The sequence below is a fragment of the Silene latifolia genome, chromosome 7 (assembly GCF_048544455.1).
Source record: "Silene latifolia isolate original U9 population chromosome 7, ASM4854445v1, whole genome shotgun sequence".
NCBI lineage: Eukaryota > Viridiplantae > Streptophyta > Magnoliopsida > Caryophyllales > Caryophyllaceae > Silene > Silene latifolia.
In genome coordinates, this window is record NC_133532.1 from 120,864,909 (window position 1) to 120,886,687 (window position 21,779).

Here is a 21,779-nt window from a genome sequence, read left to right on the forward strand (position 1 = left end):
TGGTTCTGGAGGCTTAATTGATTAAAATTGGGCAAATAGACATTCTTCAGGAAAGTGACTGTCATATCATTAGCAGAATAAACACGGCTTGGCATACCTGTAGCACTACTTTGTTTATGGTTTATTTTAGTGCTGTGAGATTAGAGTTTTGACTATGGTTATATTATGTCCATCACTACAGCATGACTGATCCTACAACAATGGCGTCGTCTAAATGTGTGAACTTGGGTAAATGTTGAACAGTAGAGCAGTGTTTCACGCTCTGCTCACGTGATGAACAACCTTTCACGCTTTACCTCCCTCTTTCTTCTTTGTTTTTTGCATCTGTTTACTCCTCTTTCTTCTTTGTTTTTTTCCCTGCTCTTTGCTCTTCCATTTCTTTTCTCTCTTCCTTCCCTGCTTCTTCCTTCAATATCTCCACATAACTTGATGGCTTAATTTAATTTTTATTCTGCTATCTATGATCCATTCCCTTTCATTCTCCATCATGTGTTTAAAATTTGATTGTTGATGCTCCATTATATCCATCAAGACGAGTCTCCTCTTCTGAGTTGTCGGCCATTCGGATTGTTCACTACTCGGAGATGATTTCTGGGGTCTTTCTATGTAAGCACATTGCATCGCTTTATTTGAGTTGATTTTTGGGGTTGACGGATCCCAATTTAAGGGTTTTAGAGTTGATTTTTGGGTCTTTTGGGTTGACGGATCCCAATTTTAGGGTTTTATAGGTGATTTATTCAGTTTTATAGTTGATTTTTGGGTTTTTGGGATTGACTGATATCATCTCTTAGCTTATTGTTAGTGTATAACAACCATTGATTGCTTTAATTGAACTCATGTTCCGGTTTTGATTTCCTATTTTAGTGCGTTGTTCATTTGGTGCGTAATTCAGATGTTCTTGATTGAATTGAATAATTACGATTTAAATTTACTCATTTTGATCAGAGTATTCGATTTGGTAACCCTTTTACGCTTAATGTTCATGGTTATGGTTCCTTTGGTTAAATTTAATCATATTGATCAGAGTATTCGATTTGGTAACCCTTTTACGCTTAATGCTCATGGTTATGGTTCCTTTGGTGTATTTATTTTACTTTGCTGCTTTTACGATTTTCATTACATGTTTTAGTGCTACCTCCCTCTTTCTTATTTGTTTCTTGCATTTGTTTTACTTCGAGGTGGGAGGTTCGTTCTCTGCATTTTGGGTTTAGTTGTTGGTGTTCGAATAAAACCACCTTAAATTGAAAAAAAAAACAAGTTAATCATACCTGAGGAACCAAAAAAAATTGATGGTTTTGGAGGCTTAATTGATTAAAATTGGGTAAATAGACATTCTTCAGGAAAGTGACTGTCATATCATTAGCAGAATAAACACGGCTTGGCATACCTGTAGCACTACTTTGTTTATGGTTTATTTTAGTGCTGTGAAATTAGAGTTTTGACTATGGTTATATTATGTCCATCACTACAGCATGACTGATCCAACAACAATGGCGTCGTCTAAATGTGTGAACTTGGGTAAATGTTGAACAGTAGAGCAGTGTTTCACGCTCTGCTCACGTGATGAACAACCTTTCACGCTTTACCTCCCTCTTTCTTCTTTGTTTTTTGCATCTGTTTACTCCTCTTTCTTCTTTGTTTTTTCCCCTGCTCTTTGCTTTTCCATTTCTTTTCTCTCTTCCTTCCCTGCTTCCTCCTTCAATATCTCCTCATAACTTGATGGCTTAATCATCATATCATATCATATATCATATATCATATATTATATTAAAGCAGAAACCATCTGCCACATGTCATCGGCAGATGGCTTCTGCCACGTGTCATCGTCATATTTATTTTGCTGTAATCTAATAAGCTATTATTACTAATTAATAATTAAACCATGAATAAATGCATTACATAAATAACGTCAATAAAATGCAATATAAATGGTAGGAGATATGTAGAATGAAACAAATTTGTAAATTTTAAAAAACTTACCATAATCTCACTAAAATCATGGCAAGATATCACAATAGTAGTATCAATTATATATCGGATTTTCTAACATGTGCCCTAAGGGCACATGAAAATAATCTAATTAGGGAAATATTGTTTTGAATATTTCATGATAAATTAGAGTTGAAACTCATATTTACTATAATTAGTGTAATAATCTTGAAAATCTTTCCCTATTTAGTTTATTATCATGTGCCCTAAGGGCACATGTTAGAAAAACTCTATATTTAATATCGTAATTTATTTTCGCAGTATGTTTTTTACTCAATTCAGTACATTTTTCACATTTCTTTCCATTTGCTTACCCTTGGCTAAAAATGCACAAACTTAATTCTCTCTCTTTCTCTATTATTGAATCTTTAACCTCTTCCAAATTCTTCAATTATGTATAATTATTCAACTGTAAAGCATATATTTAATTCATTAATTCATTATTTACTAGGGTTTATGTTAAATTTAGATATTTAATTTTGGTCTTTTTAATTAGGGTTTATGTAAAATTAATTAATAACGGAAATTGCGTGCACTTAAGAATCTCCAAGTCAACAACCTATGTCAACCCAGATATAAGCCTGCAAAGAGTATTTGGAAACAAATTAGTCCGCCATATATGAACCCATGTTGATCTCATGTTCATCGTTTTTTTCTATTAAAATTCCGTTTTCTTACATTGTCAATGTCGTTTCGTAGTGCCAATGCATTTACTACCCGCATTGTTTTTGTGAATTTGTTTATGGATTTCAATTAGAATTAGTCAGGCAACCCATCGCTGGCGACCTACTCGGCCGGCGAACCCCCTCCCCAACGAGGATAGTAATTATAAGGGAATATGGTGATGTGAAATTAGAGGTGAATTATTGTGTGAAATTAGAAAGAGTATATTAGAGAGGGAAAATGTAAGGGGTATAATTGTCAATAGTGTATTGAGTTGAGTAAAATATGTACTACGAAAATCAGCACCCATTTAATATTTGTAGTGATAATATTATGAAAGGAATATGAAAATACGTGCTTTGATTTTTGATTTAGTTACTCAAATTTTGGTTCCTATATTACATGTGCTCATCCCAATTTACTACTCCGTATAACATTGATCATTTTTTAAGAAGAAGATAAACTTTCATGGTAACCATACAAATTCCATGACAAACGAGATTGTTCTTAACTTATATTTCGGTTTTGACCGTATTGCTTTAAGCGTTAAGTTAATAAATTTATTAATTTTAATTTACGTCAATATAATTTAGTATTATCTGTTCTAAAACTTTTCTTTGGTTATGTTAACTGTTAATTTTACATAATTATTTATAAGTACATCTCATATCTTTTGTTTTTATCTTCCATTATTTTAGTAGATTTGTACATTTTTACATTTAGTTTGTTTCTTCTAGATCCTATGTTCATTATATCAGACATAATAATATTAAAATGAATTGGAATATTATTTCTGTTCTCACATTAAGTGCTACATCAAGAACTAATAGTATTGTATACGACTTTGTTATTTGTATAGAATTACCAAAAATTTCAAGTCTACTGCTTTTGAAGTATTGTATTATCGTCATCAAATTGTACAATGTGTGAGTTAATTCCTCTTATTGTAAGGTTCTTATTTGAAGGGTTGGATGAAATTGCGCACTTTAATGTCGACTCTGGAGTTAGAGGCTAAGGACATCATTTCAGATATGGATAACCGAAGATTGTCATTTTAATTTTAACAATATATGGCTTAGAGTTTATGACGGGTTACTTCGTAATAATTTCACGAAAAAATAGTGTATTGTAAACTCACATTATCTATAGGAAATTATTTACTAATTTTCCTAATAGTTACTTATTTTGATGTAGTCAATAACTTAATATGCAATAGTAAGTTTGACTTAAATTATTGTTTTAAGATATTTGAGTTATTAAAGGTACTTTCCAATTGTATAAAGTACAAATCGATCGCATTGGTTTATTTATTAAACAGTTCAACAAATAAAGTTCATATTGACCGGATCGAGGCCGAATTGGGCCAACATGTCTTTTAAACCAATTTTTAGCATACACAATTTTGTTTCTTTGTCCATCCTTATTGAATAGGGCCACTACTAACTAGATTATTACAGTAAAAAAGTGTAAATTCTCACTTAAAAAGAAGGTTATTTATTAACTTGGATATAGTGTACTATTTCACCTTAACCACTAAATTGACGTAAAACCTGTTAATGTATATATTTTGCTATTGTACTCAAAGTAAATTGAAACACTAGCAGGTAAATGTGTAATGTTACAAATTATTGTCGTACTCCATAGTAAATTATAAAAAATATTAAAAAGAAGAGATGACGGGGTGCCGTGTTTAGAAACTTTAGAGTGAAGTGGGTTGATTGGATGAAATGACATTACGGAACGTTTAGATCGAGTGCGTCATTGTCAAAATCGAATATTCGTATTTCATAAATTACTATAATGAATAAGTTTGCTACTAATCATAATTTTGATTTTCTCTCTAAATTGAAATGCGTCATTTAACGAAAGAAGCGGAAGACAATATTTAATTGCCTTGAAACAATCTTACTCTATTCTGATATTGAGTTTTAGAAAAAATATATAAAGAAATATAAATTAGCTAAAATTTCTCAAGTAATTCCATAGTATATATATCAGAACATGGGCAATAAATAATGTAGAATTATCAAAAAGATAATTTAGATACTTTATATTATTTTCATTTTATATAAGTTAGAGTGATTTTAAAATGAACTAACAACTAATGCATGACATTATAACATTGAAAGGTAATTGGTAAACACAAAAGGCGTTAGCAAAAAAAATGTTATATCCATTTTAATTTTACTATTCAATCTCCCATTTTAAATTATTTCAAATTAAATGTGTGTTGCATGACAAAATGATTTACAGTATTGAAAGGCGAGTTTTAACATGACTCAATAAACAAAAAAAAACATAGTATTTGGCTACTTGAAAGGCGAATGATTGAGCGGTGTTGACGGTGAGAGATCGTGATAGGGGAGGGGTCGCAATGGGTGAGGAGTCTCATAAGATTATGAGAAGGGTTATGGGTCATGTATGGGGTTGGGCTGGGATGATGGTGAGGCTGGGGGTACGAGACGTAGGAGATGTTGGAGGCAAGGTGAGGTAGGATAGTTGGAAGACGTAGGATATTAATTGTTGGAGAATGGTTAGTTGTGTGGCGGCTGTTGAGACAGGAGTTGAGATGGAAGTCGTGGTCCGAGGTGCACGTTAGGTGCAGTCACAGCTATGGTGGAGGGTCTGTAGGTGGATCTCGAGGTAGTCGGTAAGTGATGGCGAACGTTGTTTTCAGACGTCCAGACAATGTGGTGGGAGAGAAAATGGGAAATAAGGTAAAAAATTTAGAGAACAAACAAGTGGGATAATATGATTAAAAAAAACGTGTAACAATGAGTAAAATTAATTGTATATTGTGTAAATAAACAGGTTATGAAATTTTCAATAATTTTATATTTACTTTTCAAATTTCACCACTTATAAATTAAAAAGTCGAGAAAATTTTTTAAAGAGTACTTCGAATAAAAGGAAGCAACATAAACTTATCAAAAGTGTATAGGTAAACAAAGTTAAGTTTTCTAAAATTTAGTTATTCACTATATCAAAAAATACATAAATTTGTACTTTTAATAATATTTTTCGTTACCACCCGTGCAGTGCACGGGTTTAAAAACTAGTTTAATTTTTATTCTGCTATCTATGATCCATTCCCTTTCATTCTCCATCATGTGTTTAAAATTTGATTGTTGATGCTCCATTATATCCATCAAGACGAGTCTCCTCTTCTGAGTTGCCGGCCATTCGGATTGTTCACTACTCGGAGATGATTTCTGGGGTCTTTCTATGTAAGCAGATTGCATCGCTTTATTTGAGTTGATTTTTGGGTTTTTGGGGTTGACGGATCCCAATTTAAGGGTTTTAGAGTTGATTTTTGGGTCTTTTGGGTTGACGGATCCCAATTTTAGGGTTTTATAGGTGATTTATTCAGTTTTATAGTTGATTTTTGGGTTTTTGGGATTGACTGATACCATCTCTTAGCTTATTGTTAGTGTATAACAACCATTGATTGCTTTAATTGAACTCATGTTCCGGTTTTGATTTCCTATTTTAGTGCGTTGTTCATTTGGTGCGTAATTCAGATCTGCTTGATTGAATTGAATAATTACGATTTAAATTTACTCATTTTGATCAGAGTATTCGATTTGGTAACCCTTTTACGCTTAATGTTCATGGTTATGGTTCATTTGGTTAAATTTAATCATATTGATCAGAGTATTCGATTTGGTAACCCTTTTACGCTTAATGCTCATGGTTATGGTTCCTTTGGTGTATTTATTTTACTTTGCTGCTTTTACGATTTTCATTACATGTTTTAGTGCTACCTCCCTCTTTCTTATTTGTTTCTTGCATTTGTTTTACTTCGAGGTGGGAGGTTCGTTCTCTGCATTTTGGGTTTAGTTGTTGGTGTTCGAATAAAACCACCTTAAATTGAAAAAAAAAAACAAGGTAATCATACCTGAGGAACCAAAAAAAATTGATGGTTCCGGAGGCTTAATTGATTAAAATTGGGTAAATAGACATTCTTCAGGAAAGTGACTGTCATATCATTAGCAGAATAAACACGACTTGGCATACCTGTAGCACTACTTTGTTTATGGTTTATTTTAGTGCTGTGAAATTAGAGTTTTGACTATGGTTATATTATGTCCATCACTACAGCATGACTGATCCTACAACAATGGCGTCGTCTAAATGTGTGAACTTGGGTAAATGTTGAACAGTAGATCAGTGTTTCACGCTCTGCTCACGTGATGAACAGCCTTTCACGCTTTACCTCCCTCTTTCTTCTTTGTTTTTTGCATCTGTTTACTCCTCTTTCTTCTTTGTTTTTTTCCCTCCTCTTTGCTCTTCCATTTCTTTTCTCTCTTCCTTCCCTGCTTCTTCCTTCAATATCTCCTCATAACTTGATGGCTTAATTTAATTTTTATTCTGCTATCTATGATCCATTCCCTTTCATTCTCCATCATGTGTTTAAAATTTGATTGTTGATGCTCCATTATATCCATCAAGACGTGTCTCCTCTTCTGAGTTGCCGGCCATTCGGATTGTTCACTACTCGGAGATGATTTATGGGGTCTTTCTATGTAAGCACATTGCATCGCTTTATTTGAGTTGATTTTTGGGTTTTTGGGGTTGACGGATCACAATTTAAGGGTTTTAGAGTTGATTTTTGGGTCTTTTGGGTTGACGGATCCCAATTTTAGGGTTCTATAGGTGATTTATTCAGTTTTATAGTTGATTTTTGGGTTTTTGGGATTGACTGATACCATCTCTTAGCTTATTGTTAGTGTATAACAACCAGGGACGGAGCTATGCCTAGGCCGGATGGGCCATGGCCCGAGCATACTCCAAAAGAATATTAGAAAAACAAGTAGTGATTTAGCAGCTAGTACGTTCTTGGCGTAGTGGTAACTTGTGACTTCTTAGGATAGAATGCAGAACTCCTTGAAATCGCGTGTTCGAAACCGGCAATGAGTATTTTTTTATTTTTGGGTTTGGTTTTATAATTTTCTTATTTTGCCTCATGTTACTTCATTCCTTTACCATTATTATAGTTTATTAACTTTCATTTTTGTCAACAATAATTCTTGTAACTAGTAAATAAATATTTACATATAATACGAGTATTTGAATAGAAAGGAACAATTTTTATCGTTGCGAGTGGTCCTTGTATAGTGGGTTTATTTGTTTCTACGTTTTTCTTTCACATAAATTATTTTAAAAATACTTTATAAAACACGGAGTAAATTTATCGAAGAAATGATGTACTCGTATAATTGAAGTATTTTATTAATGAGTTTAATATAGTAATCTAAAAATATTACACCCTCGTTCCAATCATTTGTTTATCCTAATTGGGAGTAACAAATATCGACAAATGTTACATAAAGGTGAGAGGTCTATGATAAATGAGTCTAGGTACCGACAAAATCGATCAAATCGGCCCCGGTTATAATTTTTCCCTAGCTTCGTCCCTGATAACAACCATTGATTGCTTTAATTGAACTCATGTTCCGGTTTTGATTTCCTATTTTAGTGCGTTGTTCATTTGGTGCGTAATTCAGATGTTCTTGATTGAATTGAATAATTACGATTTAAATTTACTCATTTTGATCAGAGTATTCGATTTGGTAACCCTTTTACGCTTAATGTTCATGGTTATGGTTCCTTTGGTTAAATTTAATCATATTGATCAGAGTATTCGATTTGGTAACCCTTTTACGCTTAATGCTGATGGTTATGGTTCCTTTGGTGTATTTATTTTACTTTGCTTCTTTTACGATTTTCATTACATGTTTTAGTGCTACCTCCCTCTTTCTTATTTGTTTCTTGCATTTGTTTTACTTCGAGGTGGGAGGTTCGTTCTCTGCATTTTGGGTTTAGTTGTTGGTGTTCGAATAAAACCACCTTAAATTGAAAAAAAAACAAGTTAATCATACCTGAGGAACCAAAAAAAATTGATGGTTCTGGAGGCTTAATTGATTAAAATTGGGCAAATAGACATTCTTCAGGAAAGTGATTGTCATATCATTAGCAGAATAAACACGGCTTGGCATACCTGTAGCACTACTTTGTTTATGGTTTATTTTAGTGCTGTGAGATTAGAGTTTTGACTATGGTTATATTATGTCCATCACTACAGCATGACTGATCCTACAACAATGGCGTCGTCTAAATGTGTGAACTTGGGTAAATGTTGAACAGTAGAGCAGTGTTTCATGCTCTGCTCACGTGATGAACAGCCTTTCACGCTTTACCTCCCTCTTTCTTCTTTGTTTTTTGCATCTGTTTACTCCTCTTTCTTCTTTGTTTTTTTCCCTGCTCATTGCTCTTCCATTTCTTTTCCCTCTTCCTTCCCTGCTTCTTCCTTCAATATCTCCACATAACTTGATGGCTTAATTTAATTTTTATTCTGCTATCTATGATCCATTCCCTTTCATTCTCCATCATGTGTTTAAAATTTGATTGTTGATGCTCCATTATATCCATCAAGACGAGTCTCCTCTTCTGAGTTGCCGGCCATTCGGATTGTTCACTACTCGGAGATGATTTCTGGGGTCTTTCTATCTAAGCACATTGCATCGCTTTATTTGAGTTGATTTTTGGGTTTTTGGGGTTGACGGATCCCAATTTAAGGGTTTTAGAGTTGATTTTTGGGTCTTTTGGGTTGACGGATCCCAATTTTAGGGTTTTATAGGTGATTTATTCAGTTTTATAGTTGATTTTTGGGTTTTTGGGATTGACTGATACCATCTCTTAGCTTATTGTTAGTGTATAACAACCATTGATTGCTTTAATTGAACTCATGTTCCGGTTTTGATTTCCTATTTTAGTGCGTTGTTCATTTGGTGCGTAATTCAGATCTGCTTGATTGAATTGAATAATTACGATTTAAATTTACTCATTTTGATCAGAGTATTCGATTTGGTAACCCTTTTACGCTTAATGTTCATGGTTATGGTTCCTTTGGTTAAATTTAATCATTTTGATCAGAGTATTCGATTTCGTAACCCTTTTACGCTTAATGCTCATGGTTATGGTTCCTTTGGTGTATTTATTTTACTTTGCTGCTTTTACGATTTTCATTACATGTTTTAGTGCTACCTCCCTTTTTCTTATTTGTTTCTTGCATTTGTTTTACTTCGAGGTGGGAGGTTCGTTCTCTGCATTTTGGGTTTAGTTGTTGGTGTTCGAATAAAACCACCTTAAATTGAAAAAAAAAAAACAAGTTAATCATACCTGAGGAACCAAAAAAAATTGATGGTTCTGGAGGCTTAATTGATTAAAATTGGGTAAATAGACATTCTTCAGGAAAGTGACTGTCATATCATTAGCAGAATAAACACGGCTTGGCATACCTGTAGCACTACTTTGTTTATGGTTTATTTTAGTGCTGTGAAATTAGAGTTTTGACTATGGTTATATTATGTCCATCACTACAGCATGACTGATTCTACAACAATGGCGTCGTTCTAGCGACATATGATGGTGAAGTTTGATTTTAATGAGTAAATTTACTGTGTTCAATGGTTCAAAATAGGCGGTGTTCCATTTATTTTGAGGCTAAGTGGTCTTTGCTAAGTTTGTGCTAATCTTTGGAGCAGGGAGATGCGGATGGGGGGTAGTTCACATAATTAGGGTAATGACCCTTTCTCAATTTACTATCTTCTTGATTCTTAAATCATCTTTCATGCTATTTTATTGCCTTTTTTACATTATTATAACAAAACTGAAGGCTCGATTCAGTTTGAACTTCACTGTGCTACACCGTTTTACAATCTTTGTTGTTCCATTTATTGACGCTAAGTGGTCTTTGCTAGGGTTGTGCTAATATTTGGAGGAGGGAAGTGCAGCTCGGAGATGGTTCACATAATTAGGGTAATGACCCTTTCTCAATTAACTATTTTCTTGCTCTTTGCCATTAATTTGATTGTTTAGCTCATTGGCGGTTGTTTGATTTACATATTAGTTTATGTGACGACGATGCGGTGTGGCGGCTCAAATGACAACGGTTAGTAAACTTGCCTTTTTAATTAGTGCGTAATAAACTGATTCAAGAAAGGCATAGCAAACTAATTAACCAAATGCTATTCAAGAAAGGCATAACAAACTAACAACCAGCTACTAATGAGTCTTAACAAACGGTTCCTAACCAACGTAATAAGAAACGGTTACGGAAATTTAGAATGCAGGGCATTCAACTTAGCATCCATTGTGGTATTATTACACTAAACATATGCTTGTGGGACTTCCAGAACAGGGGATCGCGAGGGCGACTTACAGAAAGCAAACCATTTTTGGTTTCCCCTTGGAATTTCACCAAATAAGCCGGTTGCAGCTATCGTTAGACGAAGATGGGGATTCACGAACTTGACGCCTTTGCTCAGCAAGCATTTCTTCGTACTGTTCTTCAATGTGGCTTTCATATATCGCAATTATGTCGATCCTTTCCTGCTCACCTGGTTGAGGGGCGACAACACTTCCTCCACCAGCACAGAGATCGAATATCACATTCAAGGTAAGCACTGCTTCTAGCCTTTTGAAAAAGTTAACCACCTCTTCCTTCAATTGGTCTAGAAGCGCTTGTTTCATCCGGACAATGTCTGTGGGAGAACAAAAAAGGTTAATCATGGCTTGTAATCGAGGATACATAAGAAAACACTGAAACGTAGATTAACGGTAGTGGATCTATGTTGCTAGAAAAGGCACCAACAATAATAAAATATAAATACCGTATGGAATAATACCGCCTACAATTGGCGGTGTGATTTGGCTGGTATCTCCTAATATGAGAAGCCTAAGTCTTCCTAGGTTAGGATACTTCTGGGTTATTAATTTCCAAATTGCGTCAGAGGTCATTACTATGTTTAATCGTTGAAAGAGCCTGGGTGCGTCTTCCACTATTGCATCGATTTTCCTCTGTATGTTCTGGACTATACGTGCGTTTCTGGACATTTTCAATAGGGCGTGTCCTATATTGGTTGGACACAAATATGGGGATTGTGGGGAAGATAAAAAAAAGTGTGAGCAAAGTAGTGGCCAGTTGAGCCCTGATGCAATGTACTTATAGAGGGGTTGGGGTAGGTGGGTTAGATGATGTTAGTAATTAGAATCTTGGTTATATTAGCAAAGTCTCTTAGCTTGAACTAAGAGAGTGTAAGTGCCAGTTCGAGGTCACATATTCCTTTCATTGAAGGGCACTAATAATTGGGCTCACTTTATAAGGAATCTTTTGACACTATTTAAGTACACATACCTGTTGGGAGATTCCCATCCAAGCTAACCCAGTCCAAAGTTTGGAGGTAGAGCAACAACACGAAGTGACTACACTCTCCAGGGTTATTTCACAATTATTTTATACTACCACTCTCTCTATATATGTAGCTATCATACTTTACATACAATAATTCAAGGTGAACAAAATTTAGCCAGGTATCTTAAACGTCTAAACTTTATCAAATACTGTTTTTTTTTTCTAAAAGTAATAAATGCTAGTGAAACTCAAAGGAAACAGATAGTGAACATGGCGGCTCTAGCCGCTACACCGTTTACCTGCATCATGGTCAATGTGCCTGCACGCTCAACTGACCCTCGGCGTGCTGTTCTCTAGATGGCGACTTACTCCCTGAAGGGGTTGAGTATGTGACAGTCCCATCTTCGACCACTCAAGCAGCGGAAATTCTTGCTTCTATAGACCAGGACAATGCTTACGGTAGTGTGGTTGACGTACTATGTGCGTTATACCCTGGCTATTGCTAAGACAGATTGGGGTAGGCCTCGTGCAAATGCTTGTTTAATGCGGGGTTTAGGTCCCTGTACTGAGTAGTCTTGCACTCTTTTAGTTTTATTACTTTTTCTACTCTACTGTATCGCGGTGTTTTTCCTTTAAACTTAAATATGTGTCCCCTGCACATATTCTGGTATAATAAAATAGTTCAGTGGTTTATCTAGCTCTGAATTAGGAATTTCTGCTCGGAAATGTTCATCTGTTCTTAGTTTTGGCTTGCTGCAATAGTGATACCCGTCGCTGTGAGTACCAAAGATAAAATTTATAATCTCCTATTAAGACTAACCTAGGCTAGTGGTAACAGGGTCGAACCACAAGGAGGCAGTTGTAAACTTTAGTTGTTCTATGATCAGTCTAAGGTAACTATTGTGGGGGTTGATGTGAATTGGTCTATAGCTAATAACAATAAAAGAAAATAAACTAAAAGAACGATTTAAACAGATAAAAGAAAGGTACTAGGATGGTCGGGTCATTACAGCTTCGGCGGCAGCAAACTAAGTCGGTCTGAATTGAACACAGGTAAGGCGGGAAATAAGAGGTCCTCTCGGTCCACTCCTAACAAATAGCATCTCTCGATCTCGCTATAGGTCCCTAATGTCACTAATACTAACTTTCGTCCTGAAAAGTGACTAATGGTCTAAACTATACCTATCTTTCGATCTCAGCACAGTTTAGTCGAATTAATTGACGGTCAAGCAACCTACCCTACCTTTCGGTCTAATGGGTCAGTCACAAAAGAGGTATCTAACTGGTCGCATGCATTCGATTTGTTAAATACAAGTTTAAAAACAATTAAAACGAAGATAACCTTACAAGGTCAGTCGATCGACCAACAATGTCAGTCGATCGACTGACACGCGGGTTCAGTCCGTGTCTAACCTATTGCCGCCTAGCCATAAATCGCCTACATCCTAGCACTATAGGTTTAGCTACTCATGACGAAGGTAAAAACAACAAATAAACTAAGACAATAGGGTACTGAATTCATGATTTGAAATAGATAGCAAATAACAATAACAATAATTGGCTTTGGGCACAAATCTAGCAATTCTAATACTAAGGAAAAAGCGAAACAAATAAATGGAATTAAAGCAGAATGATTACCGAGAATTTCAGAGGAAAGATTAAGAGCAAAGGCAGAAATCCAATGTTAAAGTCGATAACCCAAAACCCTAACTCCGAAATAAGCTAGAACTAAAAGTACTGTATGTGATATGAAACTTGATGCAAAAACTCGATATCAAACTAGATGTTGGTGTTACGTTATATAGCAATAAACGCAGCAACTTATTTCCTAAAACCTAAACTTCACGGGCCTTGAGTTTCTCAATCTTTTAATTCCGTCTGGAATCGAAATCTGGTCGATCGACTAAAGATGCTGGTCGATCGACTGCTCCTCAGCAACAATAGCTTCTGGAAACCGAGCCTTGGTCGATCGACTGACTAGGCTGGTCGGTCGACTGGCTAAGCTGCTACTTGACTTCTTTAAACTCGTGGATTCGTCCTTTGGGCCTTGGATCGCGCACCAAGCTTGTTCCTTAAGCAGTTCCTTTACGTCATTTGCAATGCAGATTACTCGGGGACGGATTTGGCTTGATTTCCCGCTAAATTCTCCACATTTCTGCGATAAAGTACAAAAGCACGAAAGTAGAGGAAAATAGAGAAATATGGGCATATATAGCACAATTGAGCTCTGAAATGCGTGTAAAAAGAGATGTACAACATCATATAAATGACACGCATCAAATCTCCCCAAACCAAACCTTGCTTGTCCCCAAGCAAGAACTAGACTCGATCTAATGACCTAATGGAACGAGTTCAAACTCAGAGCGAAATGCAAACTGTAAGGCCTAAACCAATTTAATGCACAACCAACAATCAATCAGCAATGTGAATCATGCAAACGAATTATAAAGTCGTCAAAAACTGCTGAACCGTTGACTATAGAGACTTATCAAATTGGACTCTCGCGGGTCGCTCAAACCACTCAATAAGTACAGGTGAATATTTGTAAGATAGAAAGAATTAATTTTGTAGTGACTCTCACCTAACTACGACCTATGAAAACATGCCAGCAATAAATTATGAAGACGATCTCTACAACCGTACATATGCATTCCAACCAAACAGATGACCATTGACACATGCCGAGGTATAATTATGGAAATGTGAGGTATGGGTAAGAAGAGGCAAAACATTTTATGGTAAAGTGAAGGTACAGGTGATCAAGCTAGTACCAAAACGGAACCAAAGGACAACATCCAACTTCTTTCTCATAAACAAACAAAACGGTGCTATAGCAAGCACAAATCTCACAATCTCCGAACTATCAAATCAATAAAACTCCCCATAGGATATAAATGGAACATGGGAGCAAAAATCGCCAAAAGATAAGGATAAAGTATGCGAATTGATTTTTTTTCTCTTTCACGAATCTAAGTCGATCGACTATATATGGCAGTCGATCGACCCATTTGAACAGTACAGGACCTCTTTTTTTTCTTTTTCTTTTTCGGATTATTTTTTCTTTCTTTTCTTCTTTCCTTCCTTTATTTTCATTTCCCAACTTTGTCTCAAAAGAGCATATACCACCAAAAATGAGTAACAACCCCAAGAACACAGACTACTAGCTTGACAAGGGACAGGCTAAATGTAGGATGTAGTAAATAGGACAAAAAGGATATTTTTGGCATAGTGAAGCTTATGGGTAAAATGAGAAAAGGAGACCTCTACCACATGTGTCAACTAACCACAAACCGAATGCATACAGGTATTAAGTAGATCAAATTCATAATTATGCAAATTAAGGAAACATGCCTCATAAGGAGTACTACTCACATTCCTAGATGAACTGGTCATGAATGTCACCAGTTATAAGCTCTAATAACTCAGAATATATGATGTAGCTTGCCAATTTTCAAAGTCAAGTCTCAGGCTCAGCAAATAATTAACGAAAACTCGTAGATATGCATATACGATTCTACTAATATCATGTTAATCTAGCAAGGCTCAGGCAAAACAGATGCAAATGCTAAATCATCATAGAAATACTACCGTTCCGACTCGACCTATATGCTAAAAATAAACGTGCATTTTATGGAATTTTTTTGAATTTTTGAATTTTTTTTTTGAATTTTGTAGTATATATAAGAGAAATGAAATGAAACAATGCAAAACAAAATTAAACGTGAATGCAAACAAATGAATGAAGTGCGACGCAAAACCCTTCCCCAAACCAAATCGCACAATGTCCCCATTGTGCAAAATCATGTAATGAAATAAAAGAGAAACGGGAATTTGCGAGAAAAAGGGAAATAAAAACAAAATGACATAAAGTAAAGACTTGGGAACTCACAAGACTTTAAGCGCAGCAAAGGAAACCTCCCCAAACCAGCGTGAGCTAGGAGGTTTCAGTAGCCAGCAGTGCTACCAATAAGAACCTGAAAGACAATTAAAACCACGCATAAGACTGAAGAAAGCGATTTTGGAACGTAAAAATTGTGCATAAATGAGACAAAAGAAGAAATAGACAATTCGACGGAAAATAAAGTGGAGTAGAAGACTCCCTTAAATCCGCATATCGACCAATCACAGCAGGGGAGAGGTCGTGAAAGAATATAGCAGCAGCAGCAGTCGATCGACCTAAAGAGGCAGTCGATCGACCAGATGGTCGTGAACAGTAGCTCCTGTAACCCGCAACTCAGTCGATCGACCAATGATACCAACATCGATCGAAAACACTTCTTTGCGAGTGTCTTATTTCTTCGTAATTGCTCAATGATTTGAGCTTATAAGCTCTAAATACCTGCAAATGCACAATAGTACGCGCCCAAAATTGCGCAAAACCCAGAACGAAGTCTAAAGTACTTAAAAATCCTAAGCAAACGAAATTAAAAGCGAAGTTTTCGCGCACACAAAAGCAATAAAAAATAGTTCGAAAGCAATGAAATGAAGTTTATAACGAATTTGATCAACTAATAGTTGATCAAAAAGGACCAAGGGATGGCCCACTTCGTCGGCTTCTGGCTACTAGATGTAGCCTCAATGGTGCTCATCTTATCAGTTGCACCCCTCATAGCTTCAACAGGTGGAGAGCTCAATGGATCAGCTTCGTCATCTCCCCAATCAAGGGCTCCCTCGGAATCGTCGGACTCCAAATCTGCCCATTTCACCTTGGCCGGCTCATCTTCCACTTCCTCATCTGTCATATAGCTTAGACAACCAAGACCTCCTCTCGAAACGATAGGCTCTGTCGCAGCTGGAGTATCCAACGGCTTTTCCTTCCCCAAACCAGCTCCTGCATTATCTAAAACAACAAAGTCTTCCTCCTTTTTGCTCCCAATCTGGGGCGGAGGGGTTAATACAGCAGTAGTAATAGGGACAGTCGATTCAGGAAGCACAAAGTACGATCTCTTTTCAGAGACCGTATTACAAGTAACAGGCCACATGGCGTCCTTCTTTTTAGCAGGTTGGGCAAAAATGATAGAGTGTTTCCCAACCTTGAAGGTCAAGGTTCCTAAACCGACGTCAATAATCGCACCAAAGGTGTGCGAAACGGCCTACCCAAAATGATGGGAATATGGTCATCCTCGGGCATGTCAAGGACAACAAAATCAACAGGAAGAAAAACTTCCCTATCGGACGGTATGTCCTCTAGGACTCCTATAGGCTCGACCGCAGATCGGTCGACCATCCGAATGTCATTTCGTGATAGCAAACCGGGTCAACTTGAGTTTTCTAGCAAAACTCAAGGGCATGACACTTATACTGGCCCCTAAGTCACACAATGCCTTTTCGATAGAAAAGGTACCTATCCTACAAGGGACAGAAAAACTGCCCGGGTCCTCTAACTTAAGGGGCGCAGTGTGAGACAGATAAGAACAAGACTCCTTTGTGAGTGCGACAGTGTGCACTGTTTCAAGTGACCGCTTTTTTGACAATAGTTGTTTCATAAATTTGGTGTAAGCGGGTACTTGGTTAACTAACTCAAGGAAGGGGACTTGCACATTAAGACTACGGATAACTTTCTCAAACTTATTGAAAGATACCTGTTCTTTGGTCGGCACGAGTCTCTCCGGATACGGGGGCATAAGGAGCACCTTAGCCCTCTCTTCTAAGTCGCGTGTGCCGGTATCCTTGGACTTAGGTTGAAAGTCCGTCGCCTTCTCTTTGTTGAAGCTAGACCCCTCCTCGGACCGTCTCAAATGAGACCCATTGACCGTCATTGGATCGAACTTGAGCGGGATCGACCCATCGCATTCGGTCCGCCTAAAATCTTCGGGATCATGGTACCCCGAAACAAGTGATCTCGTAAATTATTTGGCATTAAAGGACGAGACTCTTCAATATCAGCGATGATAGTGGTCGATCGACCAACCTCCTCGATCGATCGATCGATGCACATTCGAGCTCCTCAGAACTCGTAAGTCGGTCGATCGACTAGGTACTTGATCGATCGATCAAATTCTGTGACGCCTTTTTCTTTGAATTGTTCGTGGAAGCTTTCTCTTTGCTTGTTTCTGGCTCATCTTTCCCAACAGCATCCTCAACCATAGCATGACCGTCAAGGGTGGACCCGCTCCTCAAGGTGATGGCATTTAGGGTCTCTTTTTGTTCGGGTTGAGTGGGTAAGTGTCCGGGAGCTCGAGTGTTATTTTTACTAGCCAACTGAGCAATTTGGCTCTCTAATAGCTTCATCCCGGCCTCTCTTGCTTGGGACTCCTTAAGCAACAGATTCTTAAGCTCGGAGAACTCAGAGTTCTGTGATTGTTGCTGCTGCGGCACATAAGGAGGCTTTTGATACTGCTGTTTTTGATGAGGAGGCACATATGGCTGCTGCTGTGGTGGAGGTTGAGTTGGGTTTTGGACATTCTGGCTCCTCCAACTCAAGTTCGGATGTGGTGGCTCGTAGTAGGTGTTTGTCTGCCTATAGTGTTGAAAGGCAGCACAAGATTCAAAGGGACTAGGGCAGTTTTTCGAGACATGGCCCTCAATTCCACACCTTTCACAAACAAAGGGACCGTCCATCACGGCATTGACTTGGTACATCCCACCTTTAGAAGCTCCTCCTAGCTCATACTTGTCAAATCTCGCAGTAAGAGCCTCAAGTGCAGCGACAGAGGAAGATTCAGCAGCTCTCCTCTGGTTCCCTCTCGAATTCCCATACTCGGCCTTGTGGGTAGCTAGATCGTCAATGATCTTCCACCCCTTGGTTGCTCCTAAATTTTCAAAGAAATCTCCCATTGGCTGCAAAGATCCAAAATGGCCCTCTGATCGTCGTACAACCCATTGTAGAAATGATTGCACAAACTCCACTTAGCAAACCCGTGGTGCGGTATGGTTCGCACCAACTTCTTGAATCGGACCCATGCCTCATGAAAATTCTCATCTGGCCCTTGTTTAAAGCCCGTGATCTGAGCTCTAATAGCGATCGTCCTTGAAGCAGAAAAGTACTTCTTGTAGAACGCTAATGCCAATGTATTCCAATCAGTAATCTCTAGAGCAGCTCGGTCCAGATCTCTATACCATTCCCTTGCAGCATCGCGGAGGGAGAAGATAAACATAGTTTCCTTGATCTGGTCCTGGGTCACGCCAACTGGTGGGGGAATGGAGCAGCAGTAGTCAATGAAGGTCTCCATGTGTTTAGCTGCATCTTCATTTGCAGCTCCCCCGAACTGGTTTCTCTCTACCATAGTGATGTAGGCAGGCTTTGGTTCGAACTTTCTGGCTTCTCCCGGTAGTTCGAACCCCTTATATAGATTCGCGGCCGTCGGCTCAGAAAAACTAGCTATACTCGCTTCCTCGGCCATGACTGAAAATTCAGGAGAAGTAACTGTCTCGGCTGAAGATGTAGAAACGGTTGAAGATGGTGGATTCTCCTCGAACAGCTCGTTCTCGTAAAAGCTAGAATGAGAACTCGGCTCTTCCAGCTGTTGTTCTTGAAATAACCTCCTCTTAACGTGCAAAGATCTTTCAATCTCTGGATCAAATGGCGTAATGGACCACCCCGTGACTGCGCGCATAAGAGGAAACTACAACAAAATATAAGAATAGTTTAAGGAACGGATGTTCCTTAAACTAAGAAAGACTAAAAATAAAGACAACTAAAATTAGGACTATTGCCTCCCTAACAACGGCAAAAATTTGATACCCGTCGCTGTGAGTACCAAAGATAAAATTTATAATCTCCTATTAAGACTAACCTAGGCTAGTGGTAACAGGGTCGAACCACAAGGAGGCAGTTGTAAACTTTAGTTGTTCTATGATCAGTCTAAGGTAACTATTGTGGGGGTTGATGTGAATTGGTCTATAGCTAATAACAATAAAAGAAAATAAACTAAAAGAACGATTTAAACAGATAAAAGAAAGGTACTAGGATGGTCGGGTCATTACAGCTTCGGCGGCAGCAAACTAAGTCGGTCTGAATTGAACACAGGTAAGGCGGGAAATAAGAGGTCCTCTCGGTCCACTCCTAACAAATAGCATCTCTCGATCTCGCTATAGGTCCCTAATGTCACTAATACTAACTTTCGTCCTGAAAAGTGACTAATGGTCTAAACTATACCTATCTTTCGATCTCAGCACAGTTTAGTCGAATTAATTGACGGTCAAGCAACCTACCCTACCTTTCGGTAATGGGTCATCACAAAAGAGGTATCTAACTGGTCGCATGCATTCGATTTGTTAAATACAAGTTTAAAAACAATTAAAACGAAGATAACCTTACAAGGTCGATCGATCGACCAACAATGTCGATCGATCGACCGACACGCTGGTTCATCCGTGTCTAACCTATTGCCGCCTAGCCATAAATCGCCTACATCCTAGCACTATAGGTTTAGCTACTCATGACGAAGGTAAAAACAACAAATAAACTAAGACAATAGGTCTTGAATTCATGATTTGAAATAGATAGCAAATAACAATAACAATAATTGGCTTTGGGCACAAATCTAGCAATTCTAATACTAAGGAAAAAGCGAAACAAATAAATGGAATTAAAGCAGAATGATTACCGAGAATTTCGGAGGAAAGATTAAGAGCAAAGGCGAAAATCCAATGTTAAAGTCGATAACCCAAAACCCTAACTCCGAAATAAGCTAGAACTAAAAGTCTCGTATGTGATATGAAACTTGATGCAAAAACTCGATATCAAACTAGATGTTGGTGTTACGTTATATAGCAATAAACGCAGCAACTTATTTCCTAAAACCTAAACTTCACGGGCCTTGAATTTCTCAATCTTTTAATTAAAATGCTGGAATCGAAATCGTCGATCGACTAAAGATGCTTTGTCGATCGATCGCTCCTCAAAGAACCGGAGAGCTTCGAAACCGAGCCTTGGTCGATCGATCGACTAGGCTGGTCGGTCATTAGCTAAGCTGCTACTTGACTTCTTTAAACTCGTGGATTCGTCCTTTGGGCCTTGGATCGCGCACCAAGCTTGTTCCTTAAGCAGTTCCTTTACGTCATTTGCAATGCAGATTACTCGGGGACGGATTTGGCTTGATTTCCCGCTAAATTCTCCACATTTCTGCGATAAAGTACAAAAGTAGAGGAAAATAGAGAAATATGGGCATATATAGCACAATTGAGCTCTGAAATGCGTGTAAAAAGAGATGTACAACATCATATAAATGACACGCATCAAATAGGCCGCAGGGTCTGCCAATATGATCACTGTGTTATATTACGTTTTTTCTTAAAAAAAATTGCATACTTGGGATCGTTCTAAACGGCTAAGTACATATTAAACTATGTAATATCGATTATTGGCCATATAAAGCAGGTGATGGATTTTGCGAGGCTGGTGATTTTTTTGTCTTGGTCTGGTGGTGTAAATTTATGAACCTATGAAGATTTGTTGGCCATGTAAAGCAAGTGATTAAAATTATTACATATTCGGCTTAGGTGACAAAAAAGGAGAAACGCTGGTCGCATAAAAATGGTTATGGAATGAGACCATTTAACCATTACTGTGGAATTTCCTAGCGATAAGTAGCTTTTTTTTTTTTTTTTTTTTTTTGATAATCTACTAAAACTAAATTGATCTTCTGAGGTGGGGCTAACCTATCTCATCCTTTCGAATATGACCATTTAATCACAAAATATTATGACTATAATTATTACTTCTTACCTAAAAATGATGTTAATTTTTTATCACAAAATAGTAACATTTTATCGTAATATAGCTACATGTGGTCCGTGTTATTTTATACAGAAAATAGGCTGTATGAAATAAGGATTTTCAGGTAATTTTTTTTAAAAAATGAATACCTTTACACTTGGCATGTCCTTATCCTCAACTTTATATGACTCTATTAAACAAGTGGTCAGGGGTTCGATTCCTGACTCTTGCGAATGAAAAAGCCAAACTTGGGAGGGGTCAACCCATTAA